The sequence below is a fragment of the Apostichopus japonicus genome, chromosome 7, assembly GCF_037975245.1.
Source record: "Apostichopus japonicus isolate 1M-3 chromosome 7, ASM3797524v1, whole genome shotgun sequence".
Classification (NCBI taxonomy): domain Eukaryota; kingdom Metazoa; phylum Echinodermata; class Holothuroidea; order Aspidochirotida; family Stichopodidae; genus Apostichopus; species Apostichopus japonicus.
The window spans coordinates 6,545,693-6,564,254 of record NC_092567.1 but is presented as its reverse complement, the minus strand read 5'-3'; the positions used below and the strand labels follow the sequence as shown (position 1 = coordinate 6,564,254).

The 18,562-nt window shown below is 38.5% G+C and overlaps 3 protein-coding genes and 2 long non-coding RNA genes across 10 annotated transcripts in view; 3 read left to right on the top strand and 2 right to left on the bottom strand.

The window, feature by feature from the left end:
* Positions 1-18,562, bottom strand: part of LOC139970046 (uncharacterized) — a 320,960-nt gene that overhangs the window by 31,157 nt on the left and 271,241 nt on the right. The gene's annotated exons all lie outside the window — the stretch shown is intronic.
* Positions 1-18,562, top strand: part of LOC139970082 (uncharacterized) — an 892,672-nt gene that overhangs the window by 632,380 nt on the left and 241,730 nt on the right. The window lies entirely within an intron of this gene.
* LOC139970064 (uncharacterized) overlaps positions 1-18,562 on the bottom strand; it is a 156,937-nt gene that overhangs the window by 90,867 nt on the left and 47,508 nt on the right. The gene's annotated exons all lie outside the window — the stretch shown is intronic.
* On the top strand, positions 6,732-10,632 carry LOC139970129 (uncharacterized). Its single transcript, XR_011794034.1, has 3 exons — positions 6,732-6,907; positions 7,572-7,736; positions 10,538-10,632. It is a non-coding gene; the product is annotated as an uncharacterized lncRNA (long non-coding RNA).
* Positions 11,007-13,575, top strand: LOC139970131 (uncharacterized). Its single transcript, XR_011794036.1, has 2 exons — positions 11,007-12,555; positions 13,487-13,575. It is a non-coding gene; the product is annotated as an uncharacterized lncRNA (long non-coding RNA).

The window sequence follows — 18,562 nt, the reverse complement described above, 5'->3', positions numbered from 1 at the left end:
TCTCGATTGTATTTTATTCATTTCCTTTATATTTAAGATATGCTTTAACTTGGACTTTTGTGATATTCAGTCAACAACTAGGCTAAGATCTCTGTTATTTATATGAGTTATATCATATCCTCTCGCTAAAAGTAGATAATTCTAGCTTTTTGCAGGTGATGTGTGAGATTTCTAACATAGCCTAACTTTATTACTAGTCTAGCCTATAGCCTAACTAAGTTTGGCCTGGCCTTTGTACACATCTTAGCTTTTGCCTCTATACCATACCGTAAAATTATCTCACTGATCAAATTATCACTGTCTAAACTATAAACAGTGGTTCCTCTCCATTAAATAATCCATCTTAATAAACACTCAACAAGTCAATGGTAACAAAAAACTCCCACGAATGTAATACGTACTCTGCAAATCAACTTATATAACACATTATAATTCATTGTTAGTGATAGATATTAGATGTGAACAGGTATTCGATAGCAAGAGTTACCGATATTCATATACAGGTGTTTCCCAGCTGTTCGCGGGTGATATTTGAAATTTGTAACCGACATTTTGGCGCCAATAGAAGTAAATGTACGAGAGACGTAACGTTAAACATACCCGGTGAAAACAGACGTTTGAAACCTGACGTCGATTGGATATGCAGTAAGGAAGGGGTCGAGGAAGTCAATAATACAGCACAACCTATTTCAAGTAGATCAAGCTATCATTGACATTTCTCCCTAAGCGGTAAGGTGTTATTCCCCCTCCCCCCCCTCCACCAACGGTTACAATTTTTGCAAAAAGCATGTTAGTACACATTCCCCAACCTTAGTACCTGCTAGTGGATGCATAAACAAACAATTAACACAAAAGTTTGAATACCGTCCAGGCGCGTATCTTTAAACCCGGGGGGGGGGGCGCGAATTACTATCTAAGCGGAGCGCCACCATCGGTTGGCGCGCAGCGTACAAGAAAATTTCTTGTTTTGAAACCCCCCAGATCACCGGAAACGGCACTTCTCGGGCTTGAAATGACCAACCAGATGTACACTTTTTGCCTGAGAACCAAGTATTTCCTAATAGTTTTTTTTTTCCATCCATAACCTTTTTGAAGATTGTTAACCCGGCACACATCATGTTCGACCTGATCGCATCTCCTGTGGGTCTTTGCTGTTGTAGGTGATTCTACGTCCCGGCCCACAATACCCGTCAGCCCCACTTTTCAAGGTTTTAAGCCCCATATTTGTTCAGAATTTGAAAATTCACATTTCTCGTGAATAAACTCACTTCAAAACATACCCATAATCTTGTACAAAATTTCATCTATGGACAACCAATATAGAAAAAACTTACTTCAACCCCTAACAGACCGGTCAAAACTGCACGAGTAGAGGGAAGTGTGATGTAGAATGTTGGTCAGAAATTTTCGAAAATTCAGACACAGTTAATTTATTGGTGTACAAATATTAAAACCTGTTATAACGGCTATTATAAAACTTGGTTGAAGGAAATGGAAAAAAATAGCAGATATTTCCTTCAACCGAACACTACACACATAGGCGTAGGAGGCGCGGCGGCAGTGGCGGAGCTAGGGGTATTGGTCAGGAGTGGCGAGAATGGTCAGAAGGGGCGCTTTCGACACTATCTAAGCGGAGCGCCACCACTGGTTGACGCGTAGCGTACAGAAAATTTTTGAGTAAAGATACTCCCTAGATCGCCGGAAATGACCCTTTCCGGGCCTGGCTAATTTGCAGATAAACGAAGAATAAGGTGTCATCGCCAAATTACACCAACAAAATGTGACAAATGTCAATAAGTAGATAAGAGCGCAATAAAAAAGTCAATAATCTAGAATAAGTAAAAAGTGGTAAAGAGCTGAAAAAGGCGCCAGCAGTCCATTTGAGTCCGTCAGGGGGGCATCCGCCCCCTGACCATATGGACGCTCCGCCACTGCGCGGCGGGGGTGCAGGCCCTAATTCGCCATTACTAATGTAAAAGAGAGTATTGACATAATTGGACCTCCATGCTTTTGATACATCTACATGAGACATGTCGTTGTTTACATTAGCATCCCGCGGTATACTGCGCAATTTGAACGGACCGTACGGTACATGGTGGCATGCGATGTAATAACCGATGCTTGCTTATATGATATTGACATGAACACTTTGAACGCGCGCTCCGCGCGCGAACAATTTTGGTTATTTTTTCAGGCAAGTCGGACAGTTTTGAGGCTTTTCATCCTGGAACGCCATTTTCATGCTCACTGATATGATGTTATATCTGCTGTTTGCGTTACAAATTCGAACAGGCGCGTAGCGAGGAATTTGCCAAGGGAGGGCGAAGCCTGTAGGCAAATTATCTAAGCGTAGCGCCACCATAGGTTGGCGCGAAGCGTACAAGCAAATTATGTCCGAAAATGTCTCCCAGATCGCTGGAAATGACACTTCCCAGGCCTTGTAAGTTGCCTCTAAGCAATTTCTATTTTGAAATTACTTAGCGATATCATTTAAAAAAATGCTGAATGGGGGGGGGGCGGGCGGTCGCCCCCATCCCAAAATGCGTCATGTTCCCCGACGACACGGTCGAGTTCGAGACCAGCCACAGTTGGTTTCATAGCACAATTCTACACACGCGTTATGATAGACCATATATAGTATATATATAGATCATTAGTGAGAGAGGAAAATGGAAACGTCAAAAAATGGAGTTGTCGGTGTAAGGGGTAGGGTGAGTCACACTTTTACGAAATCATTGATCCGTCACTGGCTATACCCTTCAGCGCTGTAATGATGTCACTGTTCTTCTTTCTCTTTCCGGTGTATTCGCGTTTTGCTTTTACTCCCTCTTTTTCTCCTTTTTCTCTCTTTCTTCTTTTTCTTTTCCCTTCCTTCCTCTCCTCCTCCTCTTTTTTCCCCTCTTTTTTTCCTTTTTTCTTCTCTTTTTTTCTCTTCTCTTTTTCTTACCCGGGGGGCGCGCGCCCCCAACGCCCCCCCTGGATACGCACCTGCCGTCTGTTTCAAATGATTTGAAGGAGTACGTGTTTAATGAATATTAAAACCTACATGGAATAACATAAATTGAACATCCTTGTTCAGTCATACACATCTTGCAGACACATCGTGCAGACAAAACGTGTCTGTGTCAAGTTACATTTTTGTTTTTTACAAATAATCACTTGATCATTATGAAATTATTGGAAAGAATGTAACTACATAACTTTTTTATCCCTCCCCACCCAACCACCTTTGTAATTAATTCCATTCCATGTCAGTGCTGGATTATGCAGCTAAATCTTTGCACCAGCAAAGAGTGTGTCTGGCAATCAAACGATGTATTGTCTTTTCACGTACCTCGTAATTGCTCAAATAAAAATACTATGTCGACATTTCACCAATAATTGTAATAGTCAATTCAAGTAGTCCCCCCCCCCTTTTCTCCTTTTTTACTTGTTACCATCCAGTGGCGGCGGAACCGGGGGGGCTTGGGGGGGCTCAGCCCCCCCAATGAAAAAGTTGAGGGGGCAAATGCATGATAAGCCCCCCCAATATTTACCAAGGCTCCGAAACGTGCATCTGCCCATTTTTTAATGCATACTTGTCGATCTGTCCGATGCACACGTATACTATATAGGTGTAATAATTAAATATGATAATTGGTTGTCTGTATCATGCCTCATCGAATATTAGTGTTTTAAATAAGAGGGTAATAAGCTAAACGCTACACTCATCAAAATTTGCGTTTACACTACGAGTACACGCAAGGCGTGGAACGTGGCTCTATGTTTAAACGCAATCATTAAATGAACAAAACACAATATTAGCATTTCACCTGGACTGTATAGGGTACATGCATTCATGACATGATGACAGTGCTAGGTCATAGAAATTTGTTGGCAACTGCACATGGTTTTGGAATTACCCATTTGTTGACATTAAGAAATGCTTTCTGTTTTTTCTTATGACATTTATTTAATTCAGGGGCGTCGGAGCCGGTACGGGCAGGTCCGGCGAACGCCGGACCAATATTCACGACGCAAAAAAAAAAAGTAGGACTAAAAAATGGGGGAAAAAATTCTCGGAGGTATATGTTTCAATAATTTTCAATAATGATGACGGCAAGTAGGCTAAATGTGACTACTCTGGCATGGCAGGGCCTTGTTTTCAAGCTCGGGAAGTATCATTTCCTGCAATCTGGGAGGCATATTTTCAAAATTTTCTCCATTACGCTACGCGCCAACCATGGTGGCGCGTAGCGTAGTTTGACATACCAAACGTCCCCCCGATAATTATGATAGTTGGCCACACTCTGAACCGCCGTACCAATTAAAAATAGCTTCCGACGCCCTTGTAATTATTGCATTTAATCGCAAGTAGTAATTTACTACACTCAAAAACGTCTTTACGAGTACACGTCGAGTAATAGCTACTCTCTTAAAACACCATCGAATATACAAATTACAATGTTTTTACAGATTTTTACGTGCAATCTGAGAAATTGCAGGCTTGAGACCCATGTTTTAGGGCTAGGTATTCGCAGCATAAAACACTCGGGAAGTGCCGTTTACGGCCATCTGGGGTGTTTGAAAAACCCAAAATTTTCTTGTACGCTCCGCGCCAACCAATGGTGGCGCTTCGCTTAGATAGTCTCCACATATTAGCCCCCCCAATAATTTTCCCGTTCCGCCGCGCCTGTTACCATCCTCATCAAGAAAAGTTTATTTTTTGAGATAAAATAGTTGAAATTTGTATAAGAAAGAAATCTTGATTTCGAGAAACGCAATGGCAATTTCGAGAGAAACGTACAAGTTTGAGATAAAACGCTAATATTTTTAGTTGAGAAGTCGACATTTTTAAAGTTTAAGTTGAAAACAAAAACAAATCGACATTTAACATGAAGGGAATTAAAGAGGTCGAAATCAATCGAAGAGGTTTTAAATTTTAGAAAAAGTAGTTTAATGTTGAGAATTTCGGTTATATTACAGATTGTAATTTTAAGACAAATTTGATTTTCAAGAAAAGGGTTTCAATTTTGAAAAAGGGTTGAAATTCCCCAAAATATTCAAAACTTTCGGGATAAAATAATTAAAATTTTGATATGGTTGAAATTTTTCAGTGTTCCATGTGGGTCACAATAATGACAAAATGTGTATTGTTTGCCTCCCGATCCCTCTCAACCCATTCATATTTTGCTCCCTTCCTACGCCAATCAAGTGATTTGTCACTTGTCTACATAGATATGGGGAAGGGTGTAGAACATATAGGAGGAGGTACATCTTGTGGCTAATTTGTGTATATTTCTGATTAAGTGCATAAGCGATAAGTTTGCCTCTCTAATCCTGAAAACGGATCGACTCTCCTGTATGGTATAGAACCCAGTACCGTGGGTTCACATTCCAAAATTCTCCCGACAAATTTAGGAATGAACCTTTATGGTCAGACTATGGGTGGCGAAACTTTCGGTGGTGTTGCTGTGGAGTCGTTGAATGCAATTCCCTGTAGAGGTCCTCCGACTGAAACAATTCTGAGGCGTAGTTAGACTATAATTTTGTCTAAACTTAAGGTTGTGGTAAAGAATACTAGTGTGAAGTTTGAAAACTGAAACTGACCGATGTCAAAATCACTATTGCATAATTGCATGGAAAATCAGAAAGTACAGTCTTGCTCGCCCAGTTATTCGGTAAATAGCCGTTGGGCGGGCATATTGCCCAACCAGTTATTATTCCTATAATGCCTGAAAAAGAGGTATACACTATAACATGTTACCTTCATGTAGCCATGTTACCACATTTTAATATATAGCAGATGCATAGGTTATCTACTACTTGAAATCGGTTCACAGGACTAGGAGAATGGGATCCCTTCTCAACCCCCATTTTTAATATAGGATTTTAAGGGGGGGGGGAGAGCAAATCCCAACTGATTTAGGTAGGTCATACACTATTATGGAACGGCTAGAATGGAAATATCAATTTAAAAGAGGCGGCGGTGTGCTAGTTGGCCTGTTGAAGGCAAATCCCATGTAGATCCGCCCCCTGAAATTGCTTTGAAAATTCACGTTAAATGGTGCACTCTGATAATTAGACTACAGTTAGGTCTTAAATTAGCTCCATACACCATTTTTGCCAATCAATACTTTTTTTGGTAAAGTCGGAGGGGGGGGGGGTGGGGACGGGTGTAGACCCGTAGCAGTGGCCTTCTTATCAGCTAAATGTAACATTGCCCACCCCCCCTCCCCCTTCGACTTCCATATCCTAGTGTACAACTTATAACTTTTCTGATTAATGTTGAAATACCCAAAATCTTTCATCCCGTCATTTCAAAAGTTTTTAGAAAAAATAATGTATTGACAATTTTTGCAAGCTTGTAGTTAATCAATAGCCTATCCGGGCTGAAGAAAATGTCTAAGACATGTTTATCTTGCTGTCTTGATGGCAATTTCAAGCTGTTGTACAGGATTCTATGAACGCAACATTAGGAGAAAAATGTCAAGGTGCAAATGATAAAATGACATTTTCCAGCATATTGTTGAGGTCGTCTCTTTTTAGATCTAAGGAATTTGCCATTTTGCGGTAAATTGCTATTATTTCAATTGGAAGATTGACCATTTATCTGAAAAATAGGGGAATTTCCCTGGTAGCCACGGAAAACGACTTGAACAAGTCTCACTTTCAAAATCTAAACAAACCAACGCCACAGTGTAAACAGGGAGTTGTTATGGAACATAACAACTCCCTGGTGTAAACAGCGTTTGAAGAATGGTACATGTATGGTTGTACTTCCATGTTTGTTTGACGTGATTCCCCAAAGCTACAGTACTGGCTTACGAAATATGAAGATAATGCAACACATTCCAGATGGTGAACATGATGCTGAAAAAACAGACGGAGTATATTACAATTGTCAAAGAAGAAATCCCACGTATCAGTTGAGTTCCTTTCATAGCGTTAGGCTATGCACGTACAAGGACAGGCTCACAGGCCATCATAACGTTCAACGTTATGGCTTAGGTCTTCTCTAGTCATATAACCTAAGTGCAGCCTAATTTAGGCCTAGTCTAACGATTTTAGTTACAATATTCAATAGTCTGCAATGCCAGCATAAAGCGTGTCCTATGCTCAGCACAATGTAGGACTAGCTGAAGTATGGTGATGCTTGCCTGTTATAGTTGGTTACAAGTTGAAGGGTAGGTTTTCCTTCTTCAAATAATTTGATCATATTATTAATTTAAGAAGTGTTCTAAATAATTCGCGAGATCATCCAACTGTCTGAAAGGTTTTAGCCAAATTAAGTCATAAAAACCTAGTCTTAAAGTACTCTGGAGTTGTTTCCTCTCCTGGGATATTGTGGATTTAAGTGCTCACCTGCCAGTGAGTAAAGGTCAAATGAAGCGCAAGGTTTTCCAAAGATTGAGATTTCAATATTCCATATCATATACAAGCATTATTGTAGACTTGTAGTGTTTTATTGGATCAAAGTGGAACTGCTATCATGAGTTTTCTTTGTTGTGAGTATCCTTTTGTTTCTGAAGCCTTCTGAAATATCTAAATAACTAATTTGATTTCATGTTAGTGTTTCAATTTTGATTTAGAAGTCACTGAGGCTCTAACGGCTCCATGATGTAATAATTCAACCGTAGGAAGAAACCCTCTAGTAAATATAAAGACGGAGACTGTACTGGAGATCAGGACCTATGAACCTATCAAGCTTCTTTCAGTATCCTACACTTCTTGGTGCACAGAGTTCCAAAGGAATGGTAAGAATGAAGTAATCTGGTTGTTGTGACTTATACACCAAAACTGCTGGCTACCGCTAGCAACAGTGGCGTAGCCAAGGGGGGCATGGGGAGCAACAACTTGTCGCCCTCCCACTGGGATTTTGGGTGTCGAAAAAAAAATCACATGTGCCAAACAAATATATCATTGGTCTGAATGGTCTCGAATCTCCATGATGACCACTCATGAACGACCCTTTGACCGCGGACCAGCGTAGGCTATACTTGCTGAAAAACTTGACGTGACATAGCGCATAGGCCGAGAAGACATCTACAGTAGTCGCACTGTACTGAAAACGCATGTTAACCACCGTCGAATAATATCATTCCTGCTCTAATAAATACAGGCGCGTAGCCAGAGGGGCGAAGGGGGCGACCCCCCCCCCCATGAGCATATTTTTTTGTGTACGTTTTATGATCTATTGCTAGTAATTTCAAAATATAAAATGCTTAGATTGCAACTTGTAAGGCCTGGGAAGTGCCATTTCCATCGATCTGGGAGACATTTTCGGCCAAAATTTTATTGTACGCTTCGCACCAACTCATGGTGGCGCTACGCTTACATACTGTAGTTTCCAATGCCGAATCTATGGCTCTGATAATTTGCCTACAAGTTCGCCACTACCTTGGCAAATTCCTTGCTACGCGCCTGAATAAATACTAAAACAAACAGCCAATCAGGATCATGTAACAGTGCGCATTAACTGATCAAACAAGCTAGTGACTGAGCTATATATCTTTATAGAAAGGTGGTTTCCAGGTACTGGAATGCCAAAGATTATGTTAAAAGGTAAAAAATGCTGACATCAGACAGGTTTCTCACATCATTGCTCGCGTCATTGCCTCAATACTCAGTTACATTTTCAATCGGGTTTTCACTTCTTGGACGTACCCTGATGCTCTTTTAAAACCGCTGAAAAATCAAATTTTTAAGAAAGGAGACAATACTATGGCTGAAAACTACCGGCCAATCAGTTTATCACCCTAATAATATTTCAGACGCAATCTTTGATGTCAGTTTGACATATAGTTTGGTCATTTCAGTATGTTACTTCCCTGAAAGCCCAGTCAATCTTTCCTTATTTTCCACGCGCAATTTGCAGATTTGTTGAAAAATATCAATGCCGACCGGTGTCAAACTCACAAAAGATATATGTCATGATATTTCAAAGTAACTTACCAGACTGTTTTTTTCCTTCTATTTCACTGACCATATCAAGACATGGGATCTCAAAAAAAAGGATGTTGAGAAAACTTTAGAGCAGCTTACAAGGCCTGGGAAGTGTCATTTCCAACGATCTAGGAGGCCTTATTAGCTAAAAAATACTGTTTAAAATAAACACATTTAGAGGGCATTCAAACATATACAAGCACTGGTATCCATTAGGGTGGTGAGCACTTGCCCCCCCCCCCTCCCCCATTGGCTCCACTTGGGCTGCAAAATCACTATCAGAGAACATTAAATATCTGAAAAGTGAAAATGCTTCAGCTTACATTCCCAGGGACTGCCACCAGGGCTTAGATTTATACTTCATAGAAATTACATTTTTCTCTCTAACATGTATTTACTTGCTTTAAACTTAGTACAAGAGGACAAAAAGTCTCAGAGATGTACAGAGCTCTTCAAAAGCAAACGGCTAGGGCTCAGAGTAAAAACAGATTAAGTATTTCCATTACTGACATGTCCTCATGTGCTCAAAATTGCTAGTGGATTCCAGAAACTATGTGAAAATACTGAATATTTGGAGAGCTTTGCAGTAAACTTGTCAGTCCATCCACTATAAACAGAAAACATAATTGGAATTTGGAAATACTTCCTACTAATCTGAGTATATACAGCTGTGAATAAAGAATTGTCACTTATGCTTGTTTAATTTTTAAACATTGCTGAGCCAGTCACTGCAGTTGGTTTTAAGAAATCTAATTGGTCTCAAAACTGATCTAACTTCACCGACTTAGTACGGTGGCTTACAAAAAATATATAAGTGTCCCCAAATTTCAAAATTTTGAATTTGCTTTCTCAATAATTGGAATTTTTATCTCAAGATTTTCACCTCAAAAGTCAATATTTTGACTTTTTCATCTCAAAACTTTTTAACTCAAAATTTTGAGGTTACAAGTGTCTTCATCTGCCAAATTAGTGGAGAGATCTGACCATATTGTATGGCTATTGACCAGCTGAACAGGGTACTTTATAAACCTTTGGTGATCTAAAATCTAGAAGGAGAACCCCCCCCCCCCCCGAGAGTGGTGTAACTAGCTCAATATAGCCAATCCAATCTCCAGGGGCCTGGTGCCATTAAATAAAGAAAAATAATATGAAAACACATCCACCAAAGCTGACACACTAAATTAGATACAATCATCTCCTAATGAGTAGAAATTCAAAAGACATTCTGTCCTCAATACGAAAGAGTGGTGCGAAATCTCACACATTCTCAGTCAGGCCCAAACCATGCATGGTTGGGTTTGTGTGAGGTTGAACTCTCCTTTGGGAGCTCATTTATATCCATGCATCACACCTTTTTATGCCACTTCCACTAAACAACGGACAATCCGGTTCAAGTTTGATGCTTAACTGGCTAATTGTTTTTACACTTAATACCTAGTTATTGGAAACTGAAGTGTACTTTCCTTCCTCTGTATTTTTTCTCTGTGATTGTTCATGTATACAGGGTAGTTAGCCAGAGACATTCACATATCTATTTCTGACTGACATTCTCAATGTCTCCTATAATAAGGACTTAAATCTCATTCACATCACTTTCTTTTCTCTTCATTAGGTTAATTATGAAGCGAGCTGTTAGGGGATCACCTATTCCACCTGTAGTTACTAGTTCTCGATGGAAGTCACGTTCATACTGTGCTGACAAGGACAATGAATGGTTCATCATCTGATATTTCTTCCATGTGATGGTGTTAGTATATAACAGTGATAGTAATGTTTCAACAACCTCTGGTATGTTTTTTGGATAGCATCTCAGATCAAGGAATACTCTTTTACCTCCATTCACTCTCACTAAATGAATTTTGTATCAAGTTTAACTCATCCACTCAAAATACAACTGACAGAATTAATCTCTAGTAAGGACATGAAAATGATCAGATTCTTACTGGATTAATTCATTAATTGGTATGTTTGTAATGAGCTTTCCATGACACAATAGGCCCCCAAACACCCTCTGGTACGTTTTAACCATTTGTCAAACTGAAATAAAAATTGCCTCCAAGACTCATAAATTAATAAATTCTTCTAGAACTCCTGACACTTCTAGAATGATAAGACTGGAAGACAACTTGTTGGTTCTGTAAGAAAGTAGCTTGGGTTACCTACAAATATGTCTTCTGTTGAGGTAATTACTTCCTTCAGATTAAAACCGAAAACTTGTAATACCATTTTAGATATTTCATAATGCTGTAGAAACATTAAAGAAGTCAACTCAGTCTGTATTGCTAAGCTTTGAGTTAGAGGTATTTGTAATAAACACTCCATCAAACAAAAACACAAACCTTGATTAATTTAGGTTGGTCACACATAGGTCACACAACTTCGGATAAAATCTTGAGCTTAAATGTATTATGTTTGTTATGATGTTTATTTACTGTAGTACGGTAGAGATTCACGTTTTAAGCATTTGCTTACATATTGGAAATATGATTTGAAATGTAATCGAACAGTAAAATATAAATCACCTCCACCGTTGATATTCATCTCAATGATCAGTCTTTCATATCAGCTAAAGATTATGGTTGGGTTTGTATCTCCTTTAATTCTTTGATATTTTTCTCCAAACTGTCGCACACCAGTTCTAAGATTCACAATCACATCTTGTGAGGCTGAAGAAGCATACTTCAAGTAAGGTGTACACAAAACCAGTGACTTTGAGAACCAGGCACAGTTCCATGCACAATTTTATCACCAGACCCACTTTCTAAGTCTTTGTTTATCCTAAGATAAAATATACTATTTTTTATCACATATTTTGCTGGGGACTCAGCTGATGACAATATACCAACCCCCCTTCCCTTCACTTCACACCAAGACTGCACCGAACAACATGTTATGAAATAACAGTTTATGTCAAAGTCTGCAGATAGAAAAATATGTACTTTAACTCAATCAATTATAGTACAATGTCATCATTTCAGAAATCCTACAAATTCATCAACCTATAGACAGTACAGTGAACCAATGGTTACTAAATTATGTGACCAGGATCCTTCATAATGTTTTCTCCAGGCTCCATTCTATTTCAGGGTTGCATTGTTATAACTTTTGTTTCTCAAATGAATATTAACCAGACTGGATTACCAGTGGTATTGCTTAAAGTTTGTACTGAAGATTCAATGCTTGTCTCAATTTCAAATTAATGTTTCTTTATATGTCAATTAGTTTGGTATTAGGTGAGATGTATATACACTGTGGGCAGCATTATAAGACCTTGAACTCATCTTGTATAGTCTATAGATTTGTATTCAAGTTGCATTAGGTTCTTTACATTGTTGTTATAATTATAACTGAGTAATTTATTTTGAAACTACAGTAGCATACCATATGTTTATAGTAGCTGTGTTCTGTGTTTGACAATGTTACATGATAGAATGCAGCTACTTGCAGACCGGGTGATGACAATTTACATGAATAATAACATTATAACTGAAGACCAAATGCATTTTGTTTTTTTTCATCATCAGGTAAACTGGAATTATTCAGTACTGAGATCAGCCTGTTTAGGGATTTACCAGTTTCATATCCGGATAACAGCTCTTGGAAGAAATGTGTACAGTTTACATGAGCAGGGTAATGATTGTATGGTCCACCACCTGATTTTTACCCCACCCACGCCTCCCCCTCTTCCATGAGAATGCAAGTGTTTAATTACATATTTTTACTCCATGACGTATCAGATGATCCCTCAAGGGAAATTTCCACACCGGAAAGTCTATCATCCAGTCATGGAGGTATTGAGAATTGCACTATGACAAGCAACAGTTTATGATTCTATCACAGAAGATCATACAACACAATATGACAAGTTCTTGTAGGATCCAGCATGTTTTGTCATCTGAAATCCTTAATGCAGTTGTATTATTTTTATGTTCTTAAAGTTAGTCTGTAATTGAGTAATTATGTTATAAGAGTATGTTTGGGTAGGGGGGGGGGTGCATCAGGTTGCTATTAATTGGCAAAGTTAGAAATTAAGTTACTGGGAAAGTTGTGAAAGCAAAAACAACAACATTTATGTAATAGAGCAGCTTCTGCTTCACACTTATATACCAATAGTTTGACAAAAGCAATCTAGACCAGTAATTAGGCCTAACTTTGCTTGACTTCAAAGTAACAGTATTACAAATTTGGTGTTCATACAAAGATGAACAACTTCATTGGCCTGCTGCACCAAACAACGTTAAAAGTACCAATTAGAATGTGTGCTGATCAAGTAAGTCCAATTCATAGGATTGCAAACATGTTACCAAGTTTTGCCTTTTGTTTTCTTTATGGATAAATTTCCAAAAATTATTCAACTTTAAAATAAAAGCCCCTTGCAATAAAATGAATGAACTTGCAATTATTGAGTCATATTAGCATAAGCTTGTGTATCTGTGAGCAATGGAATAACTGTTGAGTAAATATTAAAAAGGCAAACTCAAAAACAAGGGATTTTATCGTTTGCATTAAACATCTAGTTCAGATATGTTTCTTATTGTCTTTGTCTTTATCTCCTCATTAGGTAAATGTGGATTAATCAGTCTTGAGATGATCTTTGGGGGTCACATGAGTGGATCTTGCACAGAATGGTTTACAATATGCTGATGGTAATGGTAAGTGTATAATTAGTGTATAGCAGAACTCAGGGGCGTATCCAGGGGGGGCGCAACAGGCGCGCGCCCCCCTATTGGCCGTCACCAAAAAAAAAAAAAAAAAGTTTAGCAAAAAAAAAAAAAAAAATTGATGACGACCTTTATGTGAGATGTCGGTGATCGCTCAACCCCCCCCCCCCCCCCTCCCGTATGCTTTATTTTTTGTTTGCCAAAAAAAGGTTCTGGCGAAGTTCGGCGGCATAATAGTTTTAGAAACATAGATGGTAATTGTGTTTGTATTATCACTATAAACACTAAATGACATGCCAGCCATACTAAATTGTGCATTTTGTGTCCATATTTACTGGAAATGTTGCTTATTATTAAGGTCGAAAAATGGATCACATATGGCCATGGGCGGCGATCCTGGGTGGAGGGGGGATATATCCCCCCATGAAAATGGGTGGAGGGGATGTAATGCACCATATCCCCCCCCCCCCCACCAAATGCCAGGGATAAGAATATTTTCATGCCTACATTTATGCATCTTCGTTAATGTACGGCTCTTTTTTAGCTTCATTTCTCGCCTACCATAAACGCAGTGCGATCTTTTCAAATAAAGCGTCTTTATAAAGCAAAATAGTTGACTGTAGGCTTCATTGGCCCTATAACAACAAAATGTATTATTGCGCCCACGGTATTGATATAGTACATATATGCACCCTCATAGTATTCATATAGGCCCTATAGTAGGCCTATACACGTACATGTTCCCTCGAACAGCTGAGAATCTCATGTAACCAGGGTAATGCTTAATACACGTTTCACCTGGATGCCCTAGCAATCGGTACCTAGGAATGTAACTATGTGCAATTGTGTATTGCATATGTATAGGCCTACAATAGCCTGCATGAGGCCATTTTCTTCATCGAATAATATAACAGCTCTCGAACATTCTAACGTTGCGCCTGAAACAAGATTGACAGGGGCAATTTTCCCAAAATAACACCCGAAATTTAAAAAAAAAGTATTTTGGATCCTGATTATGAGATATTTCGGACATGACATCCCTATTTTAAAGTTGGGTATATGCCGCTTGGAAACCTTGGGAAGTGCCGTTTCCGGCCATCTAGAGGGTTTGTTAATCCCAAAATTTTCTTGTACGCTTCGCGCCAACTCATGGTGGCGCTACGCTTAGATAGTCAACAAGGTCATATCCCCCCCCCCCCACTCGGAAGTACGGATCGCCGCCCATGCATATGACACCATTTTGCATTTCAGCCCTTCTTTGAAAGCAAAAATTGTACACCCCTCCCCTTAGACCCATCCCCCAGGACGGCGATCATTCATGCCTGGCGCCCCCCCCCCTATTGGAAAATCCTGGATACGCCCCTGGAACTGGTAAGCTGGGTTGTAGTTATAATTAGATTTGATTCTGAAGTAGAAAGTGATTTTGTTACTGCCTAATCCTGGTGGAACAGTAATTGTTTTGAATCTTGCTTGATCAGCAAACTCCCTAAGGGCCTAGGGAAGAAGATAATGGCTTCAGTCTAACATACATACAACATATATTGGGCAATACATGTCATACATTGTATTGCTTACCATTGTGTTAAAGTACACAAAGAGGTGTATGTGTTTAGTATACTGGGTCCATTTTTTGTTTTGTGTAGCCATCATAAATTAAGGAACAAAATATTCAGATGACTTGATCCCTTCTAATTTATCAGTGTGTCATAGTGTTAGGTGGCAGGTAAGGGTTGTAATCAGTCTTAACAGCACAGCCAGACTCCTCTGGATTGTCAGCCTAACTTCCACAAATAATAGCCAGTAAAATGTATGGCAGGCTCATCAACAATAAATTTAATTCATAAGTGCATGTGCCCTAACAATTAAATATAGTCACTGCACACAAAGTGAGACCCATACACACACTAAGTTAGAACCAAACCCACTCTAAGTTAGAACCATGTAGAATGACTAACAGGAATCATTTCTCTGTTTCCATCCTAACCTTTCTTACCCTTCCCCTCTCAGTACATCTAAAACCCAATAAAATTGATGTCAAATTTAAATCTGAAGATAATCTAGGTTTTATGTCATTTGTCAATGAGCTTTATACTAAGGGATTACAAATGGAAGTCTTTAGTGGGTTTACTGTAATGTGTGGATATGTTGTAAGTCAGTCAGTAATACAAGACATGCATGAACCTTCTGGACCCTATGCATGTCCTCAGAGTAAAAACCAAAGTAATTCAGAATTCAACTCTTAGCCATTGGTCAATAGTGTTGAAGGATTCTCTTAAAGTGTTCTGTTTAAGATGTACATTATTTGCACTTCAGTTATAATACTGGCCATTTAAGAGGTATTTCTAGCAAACTCAAGCACATGTGCTTTCTACATTTACTTTCTGTTGCATTACTATGGATGATATCTCACAAATTTGTTAGAAAAATTCCAGCAATTTTCCAAATATGTCTTTTATTGGGGGGGGGGGGTGGGGGGCTTCACAACTCTTGGGACGTAACATGGAGTTGATCAGATACCACTTCAAGTGTTGTAAATAACTGACTGTATTGATTACCTCAGATGCAAAACATATTCCTAAAGGGCAGCTTAAAGATAAAGGCAAAGGTGCTTTTAATAATGATATTAGTCCTGTGCTGTTAGCTATCTGTATGTCAGTTCAACATAATCAAAAATAAAAACAGAAATATAAAACAATATATATGCTGCCCTGAGAATACAGCTATACAAATATTCATACTTATTTATAAGACACAAGGAAAGGCGTTGATGTCTGTCACAAAAAGGATCAAAGACGTGATGAATTTTCACCTTGATAAATCTAGAGAATGGAAAGAAGAGTTATGTTGTATTTTCTCTTAAACCTCCAGGTAATACAGTTATCAACATTTCTTTGGTACATTTCCTCCAGGAAAATAAAAGAAAAAGTCAAGTGGGAACACATCATTTATGAAATAACTTCCTCTGTGGATGAGTGTCTGGTGAGTCTTTACATGATCATTTCTCAACAGTCAGTTTGTGAAATGGTAATGGGTTGTGTTGGACACCTTGGTCAAATCTACAGACCATATGTAGGTGAAGACAGCTTGCCTAATCAGCTCTATAAATAACATCAAGTGCCCTTTTTTAAAATCTACTTGTTTAATTGTGTAGAGCTAACAAAACTTGACTAAACACAATTCCTCTTTTGTATTATGCATTTGTGGATGGAAGATTTCTCTAAAGTGGGGACAGCTACCGATAGATACCTAACTTAACAGTTCATCAGAAAACTTCAACTTCTGTAGAAAATAAGGATTGCCCACACGCCGTACAAGCAAAGTTTTTCTAGTGTGTACCTTGGTCTGATCAATGATGTGTTATAAATTGAGAAATTTGAAGTATCAAGTCTTTGAAGTTATGATGTGCATTGCCACATGTAATCTTGGTATTGTTTTAAACCAATAATATAATAAAATCAGATGAGATTGAATGAATTAGGAATTCTCCCGGTATCTGCTACCAGCATTGCTATCTTTAGATCTTTCATCTCCATATAACTAGTATTACCAGTCGTCATAGTTTTTAAGTAACTTTTGAATATACATGAAGCAACAAGGTGCTATGTTCACTGCTACTGTATCCTAGATGGACATACAGTAAGTAACATTTTACTCTTTAACCCTTTTCATTGCTCACAGGAAATTTTTCTAAAATGCACACTTTTAATGTTGTATACATTTGCAAGATTTAAAGTTGTATCACACAATTGTAGTATTAATGATGACTGACCCCTCCCTAGCATGGATGTAGGCCTAATGCCCTGTCCCCCGGCCCACCCCATCCCCCCAAAAATCAAATCGAGACAGAGGGTACAGTAGGGTTGCAACTATGTAATATTCGTGTTGACTTAAATCACCAGGATAAAATCAAGAGGAAAGGGGTGATCCCTCACTTCTAGAGAGAATATTTTTACAATAAATTTTAAAGTACAGTATATGAGGATATAACATGCATATGCAGTACAAGATACACAGTTGATAAATCTTCAAGATTGTTTCAAGAGTGACAAAACATAGCACATGTTTGAATCTATGTACCCTTCATTTTTATAAATATCTTAAAGAATGGGGCACAGCCCTCCCTTCACCCCTCTTCTGGATAATATCCCCCCACTGCAAAAAGGTGGTCAATCTCCTGCGGTAGAGCCAATTTTGTGACATGATACCATAGGGCATCAATTAGACCTTAAACCAGCCTTCCCTTTCACCCTTCCTCCAAATTATGACAAATGAAAGCACAAACTGTTTTAATATGACTTATTGACAGACTAATACCAAAGGAAATGCGATTTATCAGAACCAGAGATGTAGGTGCTCCTCTTTGGTTAACAAGATATTACATATACAGGTCACTTTATTAATTTTCATTTTGTTTGAAATGCACAACATATATTTCTTTCCAATTCTTGGTACATGGGTATGGTGCTTTGCTACAAGCTACAATCTTTCTGTGAACATTTCACTTACATGCTGCTGTATTGCTGTGTATGTTTGGTGCATTGAATAACCAAAGCCTATTCACCTTGTTAGCCCCAAACAAAAATTTTATTGATCCCACCACGAAATGCTCTATCAGTGGAAACAAATATACCTTGATTTTATCCATTATATTATTCATTGAATAAATATATTACACTAAACCATTCTTTTGTAACACTCTTCCCCTTATGCTAATCTTTGTTTCATAATGATTTTTCTTCATTGGTGATTTTTAAATGTAACAGTATTCCATATTTCGATATCAGAATATGCTATGATTGTTCGTTGACTAGTTACTTAAATGTGCTTTATTATTTATCTTAACCATAAAATCCAATAACTAAGTGACTTTCTCTTTTTTCTCTGCTTCAGGGGGGGGGGGGGGCGGCGGAGGGAGAGATGAGGTGTTGACGGGGTGGCATGACTTGTACAAAAGTTGTGCTAATATGTGCATGTGA